Raw genomic sequence first — 21,328 nt, 5'->3', positions numbered from 1 at the left:
TAATCCTAATAATTCTCACCAGAACATTAGATAGTTGTTCTTTCAATTTCAACTTTCTATGAATCTCAGAATTCCATTCACATGATTCATGTATATCGCTCATAAATGTACCACAGTGAAATCGACATGTGCTTACTTAGGCTACGAGAGTAGCTTCGGCAAGATAGTCTATCAAAGTGTAAACAAAAAGACAAAACGGGCCAGTCAAATTCAAGTATTTGTAGATATGCAAACCATACAAGAGTTTTATGCAATTAAATTCTATTATTCCGATTTTGCCTATATTTTTTGTATTTGTTGGTTTGATCAGCTCTTCAACGTTTGTATTAGGTTTGATTTTCAAATATTTCGAACTTGACGATCACTAAAGAGACATTTATTGTCAAAATGCGCATGTGGCGAGTTGATTTTGTATCGTTAATGTTATTCTTAGATTCAAATGAAAACGTTTAAAACAGGGATGCAAAAATCATCGTTTTTTTTTTTTTAATAAGTCTAGGCAAAGACATAGAGACTATTCATAAGGCCTTCTGATGATCTTTCATTTTACAAAATATTGTATAAGAAAAGTCATTTTAACTCGCACGCTACGCATAAAAATTTTACGTTACAGTTAAGGTTACTACCGTGAAAACTCTTAATCAATGCTTAATGACGACATTATATGTACTTTATGATATCTTCTGCGTTCGCTTACAGTGTGCAGTTTAGAATATGTTGGACGACTTATTGAATTTAATCTTTGTCACTTAAATATATGATATCTTTGAAGTTCAAATTTGGCTTTACATTAGCATTTTTTTTAACTTTAAATTGTTTTTTTGTTATTTGAATTTGATGAAAATTATTTCATTTGGCATATCATCACAGTCATACAAAATGTCTTATATCACATTATAAAATGAAAACAACACTTTATACAATGTTATAAATCTCGTGTGTCCGAAGCGCTTTTCTGGATGTACCTTCATCAGGAACGATCAAACTTATGTTATGTATATGTATGGTCGTATGTGTTTTATAGTAAAGTCATAAGAGTTGTGTCCCTTTGTATACTGATGCTTATTTGTCATGTGATGTATTCTCTTTCTTTGAAATAAACGTAAAATAATACAATATGATGCAATAAAAATGATACAATATTATACAATAAAAATGATACAATATGATACAATGATAATAGTACAGTATGAATCAATGATAATAATACAATATGATACAATAATAATAATAGTACAGTATGATACAATGATAATAATAGTACAGTATGATACAATGATAATAATAGTACAGTATGATACAATGATAATAATAGTACAGTATGATACAATGATAATAATACAATATGATACAATAATAATATTAGTACAGTATGATACAATGATAATAATACAATATGATACAATAATAATACTACAATATAAATACAATAAGACAGGGGACTGACTGTTTTTCTTTTTTGTTTTTCTGTTTGAATATATTTATACTGCTCTTCAAGTGCCTATGATCCAATTATTTCTTAGGTTTCCAATTTGTTGCCGTCCTCTAAACAATTGTAAATACTATTATATAATAATCGTTTGTGCCACATTTTTTGAAAGACATATTAATATTTCAGTTAACCTTTGTAAATTTGACCTACTTTTTAATTCTTGGAAAAAGGAATTAAAGGAAATGCTGGTATATACTAATAAGTCTGCAATCCAAAACTAAATAAGTTTCTTCGTTGGTGTCTTCCGCCTTTTTTTATACAAAGGAAAATTTATTTCATTATTATAATCCATAAACTGTTTTCGGATTTATAAGTACGAGCGTATTTTGACAAACTATACATACACACAGGAACTTTAAGATAAGATGAACCTGTTGTAAGTCTTATCAATATGTTGTCATTTCTGTTCTACGGATTAACTTGTTTCCATCTATCTTTTGGTATGTATATATCTGTGCTCCTCAACTTCGTACTTTATTTTGCATTTTTTACCGTTTTGATTCGAGCGTCACTGATGAGTCTTTTTAGAAAAAACGCTCTTCTGGCGTACAAAATTTTAATTTTGGTACCTATGATGAATTCTGTTTGGTGTATGTAGATATGTCTTTGGTATGTAGGTATCTGTTTGGTGTCTGTATATATCTCTTTGATATGTAAATGTAGATATATGTTTGGTATATAGATATCTGCTTGGTATATAGATATCTGCTTGGTATGTAGGTATCTGTTTGGTATGTAAGTGTCTGTTTTGTAGGCACTGGTTTTTGTTTATATGATTCAATCCCTGATGATTATTCTTGATTGATTCAAAAATCGGGCATTGTAGAAGCAAACAGATTATGATTTTATAGTCCCTTTTGGCGCAAAATGTGTGGTGTCATTAGTTGAAAAGGAAGGAGATACAAATAGATCAATTTAAAATAACAACTCGAAGAAGAAATAGAGATGCCAGTGATCAAAGGATGAAAAGTCAAACAACATATTACAAAACATTACACAGAAAACTACAGATTGAGCAAAACGAGCCCCGCCGAAGTAAAAGTTAAAAATGACTGATGGTTTACCTATCTTTTATTAACATTAGAAAATGTTTCTGTTTAAAGTTGTCAAACGGATTTCTGATACTACTAAGAGATAATGGAGAAATAAAGATGAGGTGTATGTATCACTGAGAAAGTAACTCAACAACAGACACATATATGTACACACACACACATAAATAAATAAATGTCCAGAGATCAATTACACTGTAGGTGTTTTATATATGGTCAAGCAAAGGCGAAGATGGAGGTCTGTGTGCAGACAAAACTGGAATATCTCACAACATTTTGTCTTTTTTATGTATAATGCAGCCATAGAAAATAAAAGAATTCTATGAAATCTAGTCTTTAAAATACTGTTACGGTTTTCTTCCAATTCAGATAGAACGGAAGCGAATTTGTAATTGCTTTTGTCAATATTGGTGAAGTGAAACTTGTGCGACAGTTATCTTCCCCCTCGTGTCCTGATAACGGGATAGCAAATACAAAAACTGACTCTAGTGTTTGAGAGATGCATTTGTAAGATTTTCATCGAGTTTATGTTGATATAATAGATATAGGAAGATGTGGTATGAGTGCCAATGAGACAACTCTCCATCCAAGTTACAATTTATAAAAGTAAACCATTATAGGTCAAGGTACGGCCCATCAACTAGGAGCAAGACCATTTGAAGAGACGACAAAAAAAAACAAGGTGGAAAATTTACGACTTCCAAATGTAAAAAAAGAGATTTTGACGATTTAAGTGAATTGAACGGAAGACTCCGAATCTCTACATCCATTGACATTTCTTATGTTTTGATTTTACACAGCTGTTACCTGTTATAAATGTGATTCTGTTGATCAGCCTGCACATTGTTATCAAACAGCCAACTGCCAGGCAGATGAGGTAAGTCTAAATTCTTCCATTTGTTTCTTATGGCAACTGCAGAAATAAGAATGAATTTCAACCCTTCCTTTTTCATACAATTCTAATGCAATGGAATTATAAGTTGTTTTTTTTTAATCTTAGTATTGAACTAAAGAACTTAGTGAGTTCGAACTTGGTGTATATATTGGATTGAAACCATAGTAATTAAAGTCTCTGACCGCATCAGACACTCTGTATGTAACAGACAATTACTAATTAGAAAGCTTTCTGGACAAGCAAAGGAAACACTACCCCAGTGAAACTTCCTCTTTTAAGGTGGTACCTAACACTACAGGGAGATAACTCTGTAAAAATCAGCTAAACGTTTTAATTACGTTGTATTGTTAAGGAAATATTAAGCTTCGTCGAAGGATGTAAAACATTTATATAATTGGAAATTACTATGACAATGTTTGGTCAAACGATTAGGACTTTAACATATGTCAAAGTTTCATTAAAAGTTGTTCATCCTTTAATGAATTTGATGTTGATAACATGTCTCTTTTAAATGTATACACAACATTCCTAGAAACAACTAAAGCATGGCGTATTTCATGGACACTTGTTCAGTGGTTGTCGTTTGTTGATGTGGTTCATAAGTGTTTCCCGTTTCTCGTTTTTATACAGATTAGACCGTTGATTTTCCCGTTTGAATGGTTTTACACTAGTAATTTTTGGGGCCCTTTATAGCTTGCTGTTCGGTGTGAGCCAAGGCTCCGTGTTGAAGACCCTACTTTGACCTATAATGGTTTACTTTTATAAATTTTGACTTGGATGGAGAGTTGTCTCATTGGCACTCATACCACATCTTCTTATATCTACTTATTGTCACCTGTTGACCTCAAGATGTTTCTGGTGCTTTTTCCTTGCAGTTGTCCACATCTTTTCATTAAATACAGTATCAAAACTTTTGTTTTCAGACATCGAAAAACTTTTTACTTTTGTAGTACTTTGTGTATACATTTATTATTAAGAATAGAGTATCAAGGGTCATTATACAAAAATGGAATTCAAACAGAAAAATGTACTTCACCATCCAACTTTTGCTCAAAAGCAATGAATGGCTTAATTCAATTGTGGGACCCCACACAAAAGTATCAATGTACATAAGATAATATATCAATAACACATAGCTGAGAGGGTGATAGATCAGATTGTTATCCCGAGAAAACATTGTCAACTGAGGCGAAGCCAAGGTTGTCAATGTCTTTTCGAGGGGTAACAATCTGCTCTATCACCCTCTCGGATATGTGTTATTTAATTTATTATACTGAATGTTCTATTAAATTTCAAATTCAAAGTAATAAACTATGTCTTCTTGTACATAACAATCATCCTTATTTATTAAAGCGCACACTCGTGAAGGGCAATAGAGTATTTGCCATGGGATAGAATAAATTGTCTCCCTCGTATTAACCAATCAAATTCTGGCATTTTGACATGAAGTATAATAAAGACAAATATTATACAATATTCATTATGTTCACAGATCTGTATGATATCACAGAATCCAAAGTTAAATGGAGACCTTTTCTTCAACCTGGGTTGTTTTACAAAAGCGGTAAGATTGGCTCTTTAATTATTTATTTTATTGTAACAGATAGAAGTTACTGTTCATGTCACACTTCAATTCACGTTATAATCAATTACTATGATATTACCTGTTTATATTTTCGTATCACTATAGTTACGGCTTTGAAAAACCATATAAAAGAAGGAAACAAAACGTGGCATAGCAATATAGTAGATATAACCAAATAACAAAATAAATATAAAAAAGCAACTTCAAAAACCGACAAATAAACTATAGCTGTATATATGAATATATAATGAATCACAAAAAAATTTTATATCATAAATGCGTTGTATTGTATACAGATACATATAGATTCTACCTTTGCATCGAGTGAAATGACGACATTTCTTCACTCGAGACAGTTTAATTTTCAAATTTAAAATTTAACTGTCGAGAGTGGAGAAATATCGTATTGCACGAGATTTGGCGGTTCAATCTGTTTCTCTAATGATTTAAATACAATATATAAGAGAGACAATCTTAATCCCTCTTTTCGAATGATCTGCAAAAAGGTGCGTTCTTTCTAAGTGAAGTCATCAGGCATTGTCGCCTTTTTTCATTACGTCACAATAGGAAATTCAAAGGAAAGCAAGAAACTTTGACGTCGTAATCGAATTTTAACCATTAGAGAACCGAGTTAAAACGAACCGCACGTTAGTTTAAACATATTTTATTTGCTAAATATCAGCAAAATGGATGAGACACAAGTAAATCATACTTATGAAGTCTTCTCCATATTACAATACAAGTATATATACAATAATAACATTATGAGCATGCATGTAAAGCTAACAAATTCATTAAATATTATACGAACTATAAATAAAAAGAAAAAAAGAACAAGAAGAATGGAAAAGGAGGAAAAGAAAAAGAAGCAAATTATATTTTCTGTGATGTTGACTTAGGTTTGATGGTGATGATCATCCGTGCCGATAGCGCACGTTCATCACATAAGAAAAATCAACAGGTCAAGAAAAGGATATATCGGCTAAGAATTAGAGTAATATATTTATAATACAGCAATATTTTGCAATACAAGTTTGCAGTTTAGATACAAAAAAAAATATTTCCAGTTTTCCAGGATGATGAAAGAGGGTCTGGATCGGGTTTACAGAATAGAGAAAAATGGACCAAATCTACAGAAATATGGACCAAAAAATGACGAATCGAGAAAAATAGGGCAAAAAAAAAAGAATACAGAAATGAAGGACTCCGAACCCCCAAAATCAAGACCCTCGTGCAAGCATAGCATGAGACGCGTACCCTGTTTTGCTCCTTTTTGAGTTCATGCTATTGTAGAAGTTTGTTTAGATAAGATTGATTTGTGTCTTCTAAATCGATGAGGTCTGAAATCGCCAAATTACTGTTACCGAAATTTACAGTACAGACAAACGCGATGTTGAATGTCTTCAAATTAAACAGTTATTATGTATACAGTATATCTTTTCTGATCATAATTTAAAGTTATTTTCTCAAATACGAACAATTCTACAATCTGTTATATTTTCAGACGTGTTTGTACCTGGATATTCCTGTTATATATATCCAGGCTTGTCATTACCTGGATATCCCTGTCATATATTCTCAAGACTTGTCAGTACCTGGATATTTCTGTTATATATATTCAGAATTGTCAATACCTTGATATTCCTGTTACATATATTGTCTGTAACTAAATATTTCTGTTGTTTTTCACTTGAAAGTATATTTCTAGACTTGTTGGTACCTGGATTTTTTTGTTATATTTCAGACTAGTTAGTACCTTGACATTCCTGCTATATTTCAGACTTGTTAGTTGTTGGATATTCCTGTTATATTTTCAGAATTGTCAGTACCTGGATATTTCTGTTATATTTCAGACTTTTCAAAACCTAAATATTCCTTTTATATTTCAGACTTGTCAGTCCCTGAATATTCCTGTTAAATTTTAGATTTGTCAGTACTTGGATATTTGTTATATTTCAGACTTGTCAGTACTTGCATGTTTGTTATATTTCAGAATTGTCAGTATTTGGATATTTGTTATATTTCAGACTTGTCAGTACTTGCATGTTTGTTATATTTCAGACTTGTCAGTACTTGGATATTTGTTATATTTCAGACTTGTCAGTACTTGGATATTTGTTATATTTCAGACTTGTCAGTACTTGGATATTTGTTATATTTCAGACTTGTCAGTACTTGAATATTCCTCACGCTGTTGGACGTCGTATCTTAGTGAATTCACCTATCTCAATAACCAAATGTTGTGATACTGAACATTGTAACAGTAATTATTTTACCTTTTACATGTAATTTGCATTTTGTATATTATCTAATGACACCGTAGAGGACGGCATCTTAATTCTGAAATTGGCCCAAATGATAAAAATATCTTTATTGTCCTTTTAGTGCAATCTTATATTAATGATGTTTTGTAAAAAACTAAGCATATTGGAAATGCCTTTCAATTTTATTTTAAGTAAACTTGTACTTGCAAGTACTCTTAGATCTGTACTTAGTTGGCTTTTTGTTGTGGGGATGTATAGATACCCTACTACGACCGGTCTGTGTTTTTGTTTATACTTGTTTTTCTGCTTTGTATTGTCAAATCTTATAAAAAGATAATAACCACAGGCGCGTATAGCATGGAATATCCCCCCTTTTTTCAGTTCTTTTGTTTTTAAATCATCTTAATTAATTTGTAATTGCAGTGATGCTGATAAATAATATATCTCCCTAAAATATTTATTTTCTGTTGTCGTTTATGTGGAAATAGCTGTTTGTTATTAATTTCATATTTTTGTTGGGTTCTTTTTTGCATATCTACTGATTTCAATGGAAAATAACCTGAAAATTACTAGCTAACAATATTTGTAAAAAAAATTTAAAAGTCGGAGAGTATTAAATTCCGGTTGTATATTCAACCACTAATTATTAAAACGATTCGGAAGCATCAAATTTATTGTTTTTTCACTCTTTCCATTTTGAATTAATTTTGTACATTTTCGTTTGTGTAAAATCGATTTCATCATTCAAAAGCAATAAAAGGGTTATACCATGTAACATGATGCCGCATTTTTAAACTTAATTTTTTACGTAATACACCTGCACAAATACGGTTTTAGAGGAGAAAAATAATTTTGAAGGTTCATTTTTGTAGACACAACTCTTTAAAGATGTAACAGAAAAGAAAAAAAAGCCATATGATATTTAACCAATGTTCTTCTTTTTTGTCACTGGGAATCAAATTGGAACAACTATTATACCTAAGTTTCAAATTTCTGCATTAAAATGTGAGTGGGAAAGAGTGGATTATCAAGGTTGGGTAAGAGTGGACTGTCAACAGTGGTCAAGAGTGGACTATGCAGCGTGGTCACGAGTTGACTGTTCAGGATCGACAAGAGTGAAATGTTAAGGGTGGGCAAGAGTGCACAAGAGTGGAGAACTATTTTATTGGGGTCCTACCCCATATTTTTTTTAGTGTTTTATGTTTTAACATCCTTCATACCCTTTATTGCCATATTCTGTCAAAACAACACTTATGGCATGTGATACCTTCGGGCATTTATGACTTGGTCACCTATTTACGGGAACAGTCGTAAAATTGTGAGAACATCAAATTACTCATATGTGATACTGTGGATCTATCATTGTTTAAGAACAGATTGAAAAAAATTGTGGAAAAGGCCTCATGGAAATTTGGCCTTACCTCTTTGCATACCTGAAATATTCATACAATCTATCACAAAAGTATCTTATTTTTAACGTTCACTGAAGTTCCAATTTTACCATAATGAAATAACATGAACCTGAAATCTATACTAAAGTTCCAATTTCACCACAGTAGAATAATAACATGAACCTGAAATCTATACTAGAGTTCCCATTTCACCACAGTAGAATAACATGAACCTGAAATCCATACTAAAGTTCCCATTTCACCACAGTATAATAACATGAACCTGAAATCTATACTAAAGTTCCCATTTCATCACAGTGGAATAACATGAACCTGAAATCTATACTAAAATTCCCATTTCACCACAGTAGAATAACATGAACCTGAAATCTATACTAAAGTTCCCATTTCACCACAGTAGAATAACATGAACCTGAAATCTATATTAAAGTTCCCATTTCACCACAGTGGAATAACATGAACCTGAAATCTATACTAAAGTTCCCATTTCACCACAGTAGAATAACATGAACCTGAAATCTATACTAAAGTTCCCATTTCACCACAGTGGAATAACATGAACCTGAAATCTATACTAAAGTTCCCATTTCACCACAGTAGAATAACATGAACCTGAAATCTATACTAAAGTTCCCATTTCACCACAGTAGAATAACATGAACCTGAAATCTATACTTAAGTTCCCGTTTCACCACAATAGAATAACATGAACCTGAAATCTATACTAAAGTTCCCATTTCACCATAGTATAATAACATGAACCTGAAATCTATACTAAAGTTCCCATTTCACCACAGTAGAATAACATGAACCTGAAATCTATACTAAAGTTCCCATTTCACCACAGTAGAATAACATGAACCTGAAATCTATACTAAAGTTCCCATTTCACCACAGTGGAATAACATGAACCTGAAATCTATACTAAAGTTCCCATTTCACCACAGTAGAATAACATGAACCTGAAATCTATACTAAAGTTCCCATTTCACCACAGTAGAATAACATGAACCTGAAATCTATACTTAAGTTCCCGTTTCACCACAATAGAATAACATGAACCTGAAATCTATACTAAAGTTCCCATTTCACCATAGTATAATAACATGAACCTGAAATCTATACTAAAGTTCCCATTTCACCACAGTAGAATAACATGAACCTGAAATCTATACTTAAGTTCCCATTTCACCACAGTAGAATAACATGAACCTGAAATCTATACTAAAGTTCCCATTTCACCATAGTAGAATAATAACATGAACCTGAAATCCATACTAAAGTTCCCATTTCACCACAGTAGAATAACATGAACCTGAAATCTATACTTAAGTTCCCATTTCACCACAGTATAATAACATGAACCTGAAATCTATACTAAAGTTCCCATTTCACCATAGTAGAATAATAACATGAACCTGAAATCCATACTAAGGTTCCCACTTCACCACAGTAGAATAACATGAACCTGAAATCTATACTAAAGTTCCCATTTCACCATAGTAGAATAATAACATGAACCTGAAATCTATACTTAAGTTCCCATTTCACCATAGCAGAATAATAACATGAACCTGAAATCTATACTTAAGTTCCCATTTCACCACAGTATAATAACATGAACCTGAAATCTATACTAAAGTTCCCATTTCACCACAGTATAATAACATGAACCTGAAATCTATACTAAAGTTCCCATTTCACCACAGTGGAATAACATGAACCTGAAATCTATACTAAAGTTCCCATTTCACCATAGTAGGTTAATAACATGAACTTGAAATCTATACTAAAGTTCCCATTTCACCAAAGTAGAATAACATGAACCTGAAATCTATATTAAAGTTCCCATTTCACCACAGTAGAATAACATGAACCTGAAATATATACTAAAGTCAGATATGACATATACTAATATTTTTCTTTAACATTCAGTCATTGTCTGATTTTGATCATATTGATTGTGGACATCAAAGCAAAACTGAGTATTCATGATTTTCAAAATACCATCAAGCGAGCCTGAGATTTTAGTTTGTCTTACCAAAACAAAATGGAGGTCTTGTCCTGTCAATGGAAATCAACATGTTTGAAAAAAAAATGTTGATTAAACTATGTAAAATAGAGTAACTTTATTGCAAGTATCAAACACGCTGTTACTATTTACACGAAAAATAATGCACTTTGTGTTGATTTTTGTGTTTGTTTTACTAATACGCTTTTTTTGTACTTATTTGTAGAAAATCTGTTGTGTCCTGGCGGGATTTGTGGTAAGTTAAAGGCAGATTTTACTAACGTTTTCGAAGATTAAACTAACAGAAATTCTGTCAACGTCTTCTTTTAAGCTATAGCCTGTACAAATATATTATGTATAGTATAAGGAAAAAACACAGTTAGTTCAACAAAAAAAAAACATAAAGGGTACACAAAATGAATCTACGTTTGAGAAGGCAGCGACACGTTCAAAAATGAATAAAAAAAATTAAAGGAAAATTGAGGGTCATCCTTGTGTTCATTTTCTGCACAACAAAATGGCAGCGCTACAACGAATACGAATACTTTATTAAACCAATCATCGACCCATAAAGGGTATGTCACGTGTAATGATTACAAACCAATCATCGGCCCATAAAGGGCATGCCACGTGTAATGATTACAAACCAATCATCGGCCCATAAAGGGCATGTCACCTGTAATGATTACAAACCAATCATCGGCCCATAAAGGGCATGTCACCTGTAATGATTACAAACCAATCATCGGCCCATAAAGGGCATGTCACGTGTAATGATTACAAACCAATCATCGGCCCATAAAGGGCATGTCACCTGTAATGATTACAAACCAATCATCGGCCCATAAAGGGCATGTCACCTGTAATGATTACAAAGAGCCAATCATCGGCCCATAAAGGGCATGTCACCTGTAATGATTACAAACCAATCATCGGCCCATAAAGGGCATGTCACCTGTAATGATTACAAACCAATCATCGGCCCATAAAGGGCATGTCACCTGTAATGATTATAAAGAGCCAATCATCGGCCCATAAAGGGCATGTCATCTATAATGATTACAAATAGACATAAGTAAAGAAAAAATAACGATAATGTTTATGATAATTTGGGGTTAACTATAGCAGTTGTTTTCTAATTGTAAAACATTTATAACAAATCAAAACTAAAGTGTTGCATGTATACTTCTTCATTTTCACATGAAAGAAACCAAAACCAAATAAATATTTTTTCGGTATCTAGATTTTTTTAATTATTGCATATGTTTACAGCAGAATCTAACATATCCTGGTTCCCGGTACTACGTTCCAGGTATTAGCTAATAGCCATACGCTGTCACGAGCTATAACATACTGAATATTGCGATCGGGAACCAGTCTAAATCTAACATAACGTGTCGTTGTTGTCCGAATGTTGGACATTAGAAAACGTCTACAATCAAAATTGTCATATTGTATGTCTGCCCTGAAGCCTTTCATATCAAATTTATAATTTTAATAATGATCAAATAATTGTTGACTTGACTCATTGCAATAAAAAAGCTTATATATCAATGTTCAATGTAAAAATATACGCTTCAGGAAAACAATTAAAGATGATAATTCTGTACAAAATATCAACAAGAGGATAAATCTCAATCACTACATACAACATGATATGTTTAAATAATGATGATGATGATGATGATGATGATGATGATGATGATGATGATGATGATGATGATGATGATGATGATGATGATGATGATGATGATGATGATGATGATGATGATGATGATGATGATGATGATGATGATGATGATGATGATGATGATGATGATGATGATGATGATGATGATGATGATGATGATGATGATGATGATGATGATGATGATGATGATGATGATGATGATGATGATGATGATGATGATGATGATGATGATGATGATGATGATGATGATGATGATGATGATGATGATGATGATGAATGGCTGTTTAACGTCCACCGGCAAACTAATAAGCATATTCATGGTAATGTTATATGAATATTAACCCTGCTTTGTACTAGACCTACACGCTGAGTCCGATTTTTAACGTGCTAGGTCACAAGGTAACAGTCCGGCACCTTACCCGGACACATTATTCTGACTCTTTGCTCTTATTCCTTAATGCTATGTGCTGAGCAGAGAATCATCAAATACCAATTTGAAAGTCTTTGGTTTTACCCGGCCGAGGTTCGAACCCACGACCTCCCGCACTCGAGGCGATCACGCCATCACGAGATAACTGAGGCGGTAATATATATAATATATATATTAATTCGAGATTGCTGTATTTGCCCCGAGAAATCTATAATCTTAACCAGGGCCAATACAGAAACAGCCAGTTCATATTACTTTTATCATATCTACAAGTAAACTACAAAACTAACTGTAATGACCGCACAGCAAACTATACATTAATAGATAAGAAAGGATATGGGGTATCCATCCATGACACAAAATCAGTAAATGCACAGCAGAAAAAACACAAAAGCAATGGAACAGCGCTTTTATTGCTGTTCTTCATCTCAAAGTCATAGTGAGGCATTAAACATGGAGCAACTTATTGTAAAGTCGCGATGCATATTTTCTCAATTGATGAAGTTTCGGATTTCCCGTGCAGTAGTTACTCTATCAATTCATGTTACCTAGCAAATAAAACGTACATAGGAAGACTAGATCAGAAAAATTGAAAATACAACAAAAATGTCTTACAGTACATGAAACATGTGTTTCTACAAAACATGCCCATAATAACGTAAAATCTCGCAGTAAACGTTAGTACCAGGGCGAGACTAAACTAGAATTTGGATTGACATACGACGATATAACTCTACTCGCCGTTTTAAATCAATAAAAAGTCAATCCATCATTTTACGAGATATGGTCTTTTTTGTAGGCAGTACAAACAGTCTTACCAGTACAACCAGTCTTACCAGTACAACCAGTTTTCCAACACAACCAGCTTGTCTAGATAATGATATACCAATCTGTAAATCTCCAGAATCATTATCTCTTGCGTGTAAAGAACCTACAATTAGAACATACTGCAAAAAATCATGTGGATTATGTCGTAAGTATGATTTACATGATACTTTTTTGTGAATAGAAGAAGCTTAATAAACTTTTGAAATTTCCATATAAGAGTATCAAAATAGCTTTAATATCCTCTAAATAATTTCCAGTTCTTAACTGTTTGCTTATTTGTAATGTGTTTGTGGAGGATCAACCCTAATGAAGGATATCAGTTCAACTTCTACTCTTTGTCTGGGTTTTAGTTTCTCAACCTTTATCTTTCTGTGTTAATTGTGTTTCTTTTCGTTTTTATCTTCTGCATGACGGTATAAAATGAAAACTTTCAAAGGCGAACAAAAATTCTATGTGTTTTTTCTCCTCATTTTCAAAACATTTTAAGTTTAATGTGTAATTGTTCTATCAAATTGTTCTGCATAAAAGGGTTATAGAAAGGGGTCATTATAAAATTTAAGTGGAATAAACCAACTGAGCACTTTTCTTTTCATCTTTTCAGTATTATTTGGACTATTCTTTAATTATCGTATCCCTTTTCCTTTTTGATATGTCAATTATGGTCGCGACCATGTACTTTGATCTTAAAAGACCTGTAGACGGTGTGTTAAGGCAATCCGATTTGAAACTTTATAAATGAAAACTTCTGAGTATTTGAGATCGGCCGGTTCGTTATTCGATAATCAATATCCAACCGGTCGCCTGCAGCCCGTTCGATGATCAAATTTTTTCAGTAAAAAAATAAAAACTGGATACTAGTACTTAAAAGAAATGATAAACATGTTAAAACAGGAGATATGAAGAAAAAAAACGATACAAATATTTTTCATCGTTGCTCTCGAATATAACCGTTACATAAGGACACGCTTCTATACTAAAAGTTTATCAATTTTAAACGATAAAAATTAATCAAAAATATTTTAATACATGACCACGCCTGAAGTTTATAGACGAAAAGCTAATGATTTACATAACGTTTAAAAAATATCTAGTAAAAAGTATGGAAAACCATAATGGACATTTTCAAATCGCTTTTTTTCGCAAAAGATTACCAGGGGCCGCTTAAATGGCATTGAGACTTTTCTTATGTGTTAAAATCAACGGAAAAGGACTGGGTGCGTTAAATAGACCTTCTTGATTTTTAATCGTCATGAAATTTAACACAGAGTATATCAATATCTAAATACAAATAAGTCTAAATTGAAAACAACGTTCAAACCTAAGATTGCGTTGGATAAAAACCGCAATTTTTACACGTGTGCATACAAAACAAATTTCTTGGTAGAGGGGTCTAAATACAGCACAAACAACATTTTCCAAAAGACCAAAGAAGTGAAAAAGTATATTTAAACAAAACGCATTTGACTAACAGGTCGAACAACGAATGTTCTTAAACCCTGCTGACTGCCATTGGCGATTGCCAAATAAACGGATCACAAGATGTAACAAAATGGATCTTTATTATTAAGTTAATACCAAACAGAAAACAATAAACTTGCGGAAAAGATGGAATACCGTAAATATGAGGTGCACAAACTTGTACACCATATCCGGATTTCGACAATTAATGTCTCTTCAGTTATGTTAGGAATCGAAACGGTATTTGGAAGGCCATATAATTTACCTCAATTTAGGATAGACTCTTGAATATTGAAGAGTCGAAATAGGATGAACGGATCATATAAACCCGAATGCAAATATAATACAAGCCCAAACGAAAAAATATAAATAAGTCTAAATTGAATATTTAAAATACAGATACTATTACGAGGGAATTTGTGGAAAAGTATTGTCTTCAATATGTACGGAGGACTCAAAGTGCTAGTCTGATCTCCACTTTGAGTCCTCCGTAAACATCGAAGACAAGAAGTTTCACCAAATTTCTTTTAATGTTATTTGAATCTATATGTTACCTAACTATATGCATAAAACCGTAAATATTTCATGTTTCACCAAATTTCTTTTAATGTTATTTGAATCTATATGTTACCTAGCTATATGCAAAATATTAGGAAGATTGGAAGATCAGGAAAGTACGGAAGCGTATTAGCGCCACACAACTTTTTTTTTTAATATTTCTTCCTATGTTTGCGTTATAACGCAAACCTTTGCGAAATAACGCAAACCTTTGCGTTATAACGCAAACCTTTTGCGAAATAACGCAAACCTTTGCGTTATAACGCAAACCTTTGCGATATAACGCAAACCCTAACGCAAAGATAGGAAGAAAAAATTAAAAAATAATTGTGTGGCGCTAATACGCATCCGTAGGAAAGTCTATTTAACGCACCTGATATTTTTTTAATATTGAAAGATCAAGTTTTAAAAGTTCATCTTTGATTGCATTTTATTGATACAAATCTTTTTATCACTAAGAGGAAATTTTGATTTATGTAAGGGTTAATTTATCATATCTTGTAGGGGTCACAAAACGATTTCCTACATGTCATTTTAATCCTTAAAAATATGTCTATCAATTCTATGTAATCTAATATTCCAACTTCAATTACTTTTGACCATGAAAATTTGAATATCGAATCGACTGATAGCAGCCGGTTGGATATTAAAATTGAGAATGGAAATGGGGAATATGTCAAAGAGACAACAACCCGGCCAAAGAGCAGATAACAGCCGAAGGCCACCAATGGGTCTTCAATGCAGCGAGAAAATCCCGCAATATTGAATATTTGAATAACAAATACTAAGTAGCTTAAGTGTTACTTGGTCTGTCTCATTGGGTTCTACGTGTTCCCTTTATGGTTTATATTAAAAGCTTGGCTTGGTGTAAATGTGCCTTTACCTTCCTACTAGGTGTCAATCCCTGTTAACATCGTCAGGTCCCAGATCTATGGCTCCTTACCTTGCTCGTTCCGCAGTTAAAGAGGGATGCACTCAACGTAGAGGCTGATCGTACATGTCGTAGCCAACTGTAACCCTTGTGTCATCTATCCCATTGGATCCCTCGGTGCTGTATCAGTACCATCGCTACAGGCTAAGGAGACCCCCTAGTTCTAAGGGGCAATAACACTATATAAAGAGCCGGTACATTGTTTAAAGCCAAAGATAGTAGATGCATTGAAATAATTAAGCTTCAGCCGCCTTTATTTCAAAAGAAATACACGCAGATATCCCGAATATTACCCATGCAGTGTCCGAAAAGGACAAACATGATCAAGTTTATTTGAGAATGCAAATAATAAATCCACTGCCAACAGCAAAACTTTCTTGTTGCCTTTCCCAAACAGAGTTACGCGAAAAACTACAAGTCGATATACAATAACGAGGTGTGGAATGATTGCCAATGAGACCAATGTTCACCAATGACGTAGAATTTGAGCAACTATAGGTTACCATACGGACTTCAACAATGAGCAAAACCCATATCGTAAAGTCAGCTATAAAAAACCGACATGACAAATTGTGAAACAATCCAAATGGAAAACTAACGCGGGTCTGATTTATGACCAAACAATAAACGGAAAAATAGTATGACAGACATCAAACAACGACAACAACTGAATTACAGGCTCTTGATTTGGGGCAGGTACTTAGTTTATTTGATAGCCTGAACTAAACTAGGATGTGGTGTTCATTTCCCGGGAAAAACTGGGCGTGTATCGTACAAACGCACGGATAAACATCACTGCCGCTTCCGTAGACATGAAAAGTATAAATTTTTAGTGTATAAACATCTCAATAAAAATAATCATGAAATGCACCTTTGGAACTACTCTCAAAGAAAATGATCACTCTTAAAGACAATTTGAAGAGCCAAGAAATCTCACCCGGGCTAAATGATATTATGATGGGACAGGAAAACATATATACCGCCAAGTTATTGCTATTTTAATGAGAACTATATCATGGACATATACTCTGCATCTCCTTTTATTCATAGAAATTTAATTAAATATCAGATTTCAATTTATAGAACAATTTGTACTTTTCTTTTTCAGCGGTGTGTAAAGATCACGTGAGTGACTGTCAGGACCAATCATTTCTGTCGGTTGTTTGTGGTAGACCGGAAGCTCAGTTTTTCTGTAAAAAGTCATGTAACAAGTGCTGTGCGTATTCTATTCTATTTAATTTAATTTTTAATTATTTTTATTCAAGATTTTCAATAATTTATTAAAGAAAAACACCTGTCTATTGTTGAAGACTCTTGTATGTGGACCTCTAGATGCGTTCCGTGTTATTTTTGACGATTGTTTGCCGTCTCTCTATGTTTACTCGACATCTCCTTTTGTTCTTATTTTAACTGTTTTCTGTTTTCTTAATATCCTTTTTTAAGAAAATGAAAACTTTTCTTAATTTATTTGCTCTTCGTGTGCGGAATGATAAGTAATATTTCTATGGTGTAATGTCATTATATATTTGCAAACACGTACAGACGTAAAGAAAGAGAGAGAAGTGTGAATACCCGGTGTTGGTGTACCATTTTTATACTGTACATATATGTCTTTTTAAATTCATAAAGTCGCCAACTATGCGTAAATGAAGTATATAAAAATAAGAATACGTGGTATGATTGCCATGAGACAACTATCTACCAGAGACCATATGACATAGAAGGTTCGCAACTACAGGTCATCGGACGGCCATAAAAAAATAAACAAAATCTAACCATGCACTACATGAATATTCCTCTTATCTAACCTTTCTTAGCACTTCTTATGATAAAAAACAAAGATATGGGGTATCCATGCATCCATGACACAAAATCAGAAAATGCACAGCAAAAAACACACGAAAAACATAGGAACAGCGCTTTATTGCTGTTCTTCATCTCAAAGTCACAGTGAAGCTTTCAACACGGAGCAAAAAAAACTCTCACCTCACTGCAAGTTGAAGACGGCTTCTAGCACCGGCTTGAGCGGAATTCTTTTCAAAAAATATTTTGATAGACTTTGTAAGATGTAACAACACCAAATCGGGCCCGGTCAAAACAGAACAAAGTGGAAAGTAGTACATATTTCAAACAAAATAGTTCCTACGCATAGGTTTAAATATAAAACTATGTAGAATATATTTTAGTAATTAAGGTATTAGATGAAAGGTGAAGGGCTGGTGATCCTGCCAATTAACGGGAAAAAAAACTTTAAAACAAAATGACTCGGTACTTATATTATTGCATTGACACAAATAACTGCAATTAAAAAGAAGCTTCGAAATTAGTAGAATATCATAAGATTGTTCAGTTATAAGTAGTTTTTAATGTATTTTTGAAATCTTTTTTTTTTTTATATTTTAGGATTAAAGTTGATTAAAAAATGGAGTGTTTTATTGATGAACAAAAACCAGGATAGTTTTTGACTAAAAATAGTTTTTACTTATTCCAAACCAAACCATTTTGTCATTACATTCACATAAAGTTAGCGTTTGAAACAATATATCGAACTCGAATAGAAGATTTTAAATATCATCAATGTTAAAGATTTCTTTTCACTCAATAGAAAGAAAGCCACCACGATTTTCTCAGTTGGATTATTTTTCATTTTGTTATGTCGGAGCCTTTTGTAGTTTGCTATGCAGAATGGGTTTTGCTCACAGTTGAAAGTAGTACGGCGACATATAGTTGCTATCATTGAGGTGATTTGGTCCCTATGGACGCATTTAGCTCATTTTAAAACAACAGTCATTAGCAGGGGGTCTTGAAAATCTTCCAGTGCACAGATGCTATTTGAAATTACACAACGAACCAGTGGACAGCTTAAAAGAACTGAATTGTACATGTACTAATTTTTTCTACCAGTCTTGAAAAGTGTGTATTTTACTGATCATCTATTTTGAATAATATTGACATCTATCCTGTCTAAAAACTTATACAGCGCTGGATATTCTAAGTTGTCTGAATTTTTCTGGCTTTGTACACGAGACTGTTAAATACAATCTGGACTAAACTAGTATAGTACAGTCTCGATTAAGTACCATTCAGATCTGTTCAAAGGAAATTTAGATTGTGACGATATGACAATTTGTTATTTGATCTAATGTGAAACCCATACATCTTTATACTTTTAAGTATAATTTTGTTATTCAAATAAACTGTTGCAGAGAATGAAGTTCGAAATGATTCTCCTTTTATTAAAATTCTAAATATCTTTATGTCTAAAGACATGGTGGTACATGCAGTGTTGCTCATAATAAAACAATAAGCAAAATCAAAAGTTACTAACTTTGACCATTGTTTACTATGTGCTACACAGGGAAATATCACTCACTTGAATTTCACGTGAGATGAGTTTAATGTGAATCTCAAGTGAATTTTACCTCAAACGAGCTTCTACGCGAAAATCATGGAAAATGATTTCACGTGAATCTCATATCAAACTCACGTAAAATTCACTTGAAATTTCAAAATAAAGTTATTCAAATAACATCTGAATTTCAAACAAATTATATTCATGAGAATTCACAATAGTCTTTAATTGGTGAAAAATTCACGTGGGGTTCATGTGAATCTCAAAACACGTGAAATGCACATGAACATTTTCACATCATGAGCAAGATGAACACATGCGTCAGTTGAAATCCCTAAAGATATATACAAACTCTCCGCATTTTTTCTCATTTCTGAAGAATACTATCCTATATTTTATATATAAATATAAGAAGATGTGGTATGAGTGCCAATGAGACAACTCTCCATCCAAGTCACAATTTGTAAAAGTAAACCATTATAGGTCAAAGTACGCATGAAACATAAATACATTTTGGAGCTCATGTACATGTCACAGCAACCGAACAATACAGTTTACTCAAAATAGAAATGAGGAGGTATGACTTGTTGAAACTGATGTACTCGACCTAAAAAGAACGTCTTATGCAAAGTGCATGATTGGTTAAATTAGTTATGATTGATTGATTGATTGATTAATTGGTGATAACGCCTATTTAGTGGTGGTCAGTTTTTATTGGTAGAGGAAGCAGGAGTGCCCGGAGAGAAATAACAACCATAGGTAGGAAAACTGACAATCCTAGTCAATTAAGATTGGAGTCGAGTGCACCTGCCACGTGCGGAATTCGAACTCCCAACCTCAGTGTTGAAAGGCTAGTGATACAATAGTTCGACTACTTAGACCACTCGGCCACCGAGGTCCTAAAAGTAGTAATGATCCAATACTTAACATCATTGTATAAAATAACTTTAATTTAGCAGGAGATCTGTTTGAGTAAAGCCTTGGCTCATCTCTTTATATACATGTATGTGACAAAAACTCAAAATATGGCCTTTTTGGCAAATTTTTCAGTTTTACGTGCAATGCAAATATGTAACAGCCCAAATGAAATAGATCAGACACATTTCATTATAACAATACTGATATTTCACAGACGGATGTCTAGTGATCATCTAAAAGATGGCATTTACTAGATAATAGTAATTTTTTATTTTCGAATTCAAGGGGCCAAACATATGGCCTTCCTTTTTTACCCTCTTCTTGACGTTTACTTCTTGTGAGTGATGCTAATAAGCTTGTAATCTTAACATGCCTGGCCGTTTTACGTGATTGATAAAGGATTCAAGAGAAGCTAGAAATATGAACAATCTTTCGTAACGTGCATGCCTGCA

At 32.8% G+C, this 21,328-nt stretch overlaps 2 long non-coding RNA genes across 2 annotated transcripts; one reads left to right on the top strand and one right to left on the bottom strand.

Moving 5' to 3' along the window:
• The first annotated feature begins 7,198 nt into the window (after window positions 1-7,198).
• LOC127732496 (uncharacterized) lies at window positions 7,199-19,153 on the top strand. Its single transcript, XR_007996281.1, has 5 exons — window positions 7,199-7,287; window positions 10,938-10,967; window positions 13,631-13,804; window positions 17,715-17,822; window positions 19,010-19,153. It is a non-coding gene; the product is annotated as an uncharacterized LOC127732496 (long non-coding RNA).
• On the bottom strand, window positions 9,819-10,354 carry LOC127732497 (uncharacterized). The gene is made up of 3 exons (XR_007996282.1): window positions 10,275-10,354; window positions 10,016-10,065; window positions 9,819-9,912 (listed from the first exon to the last, which is right to left on the bottom strand). It is a non-coding gene; the product is annotated as an uncharacterized LOC127732497 (long non-coding RNA).
• Window positions 19,154-21,328: the final 2,175 nt, after the last annotated feature.

The sequence above is a fragment of the Mytilus californianus genome, unplaced genomic scaffold (assembly GCF_021869535.1).
Source record: "Mytilus californianus isolate M0D057914Y unplaced genomic scaffold, xbMytCali1.0.p SCAF_25, whole genome shotgun sequence".
NCBI classification, from domain to species: Eukaryota; Metazoa; Mollusca; class Bivalvia; order Mytilida; family Mytilidae; genus Mytilus; species Mytilus californianus.
Note: the sequence above shows the minus strand (reverse complement) of the source record. Positions and strands in the feature narration are given on the sequence as shown.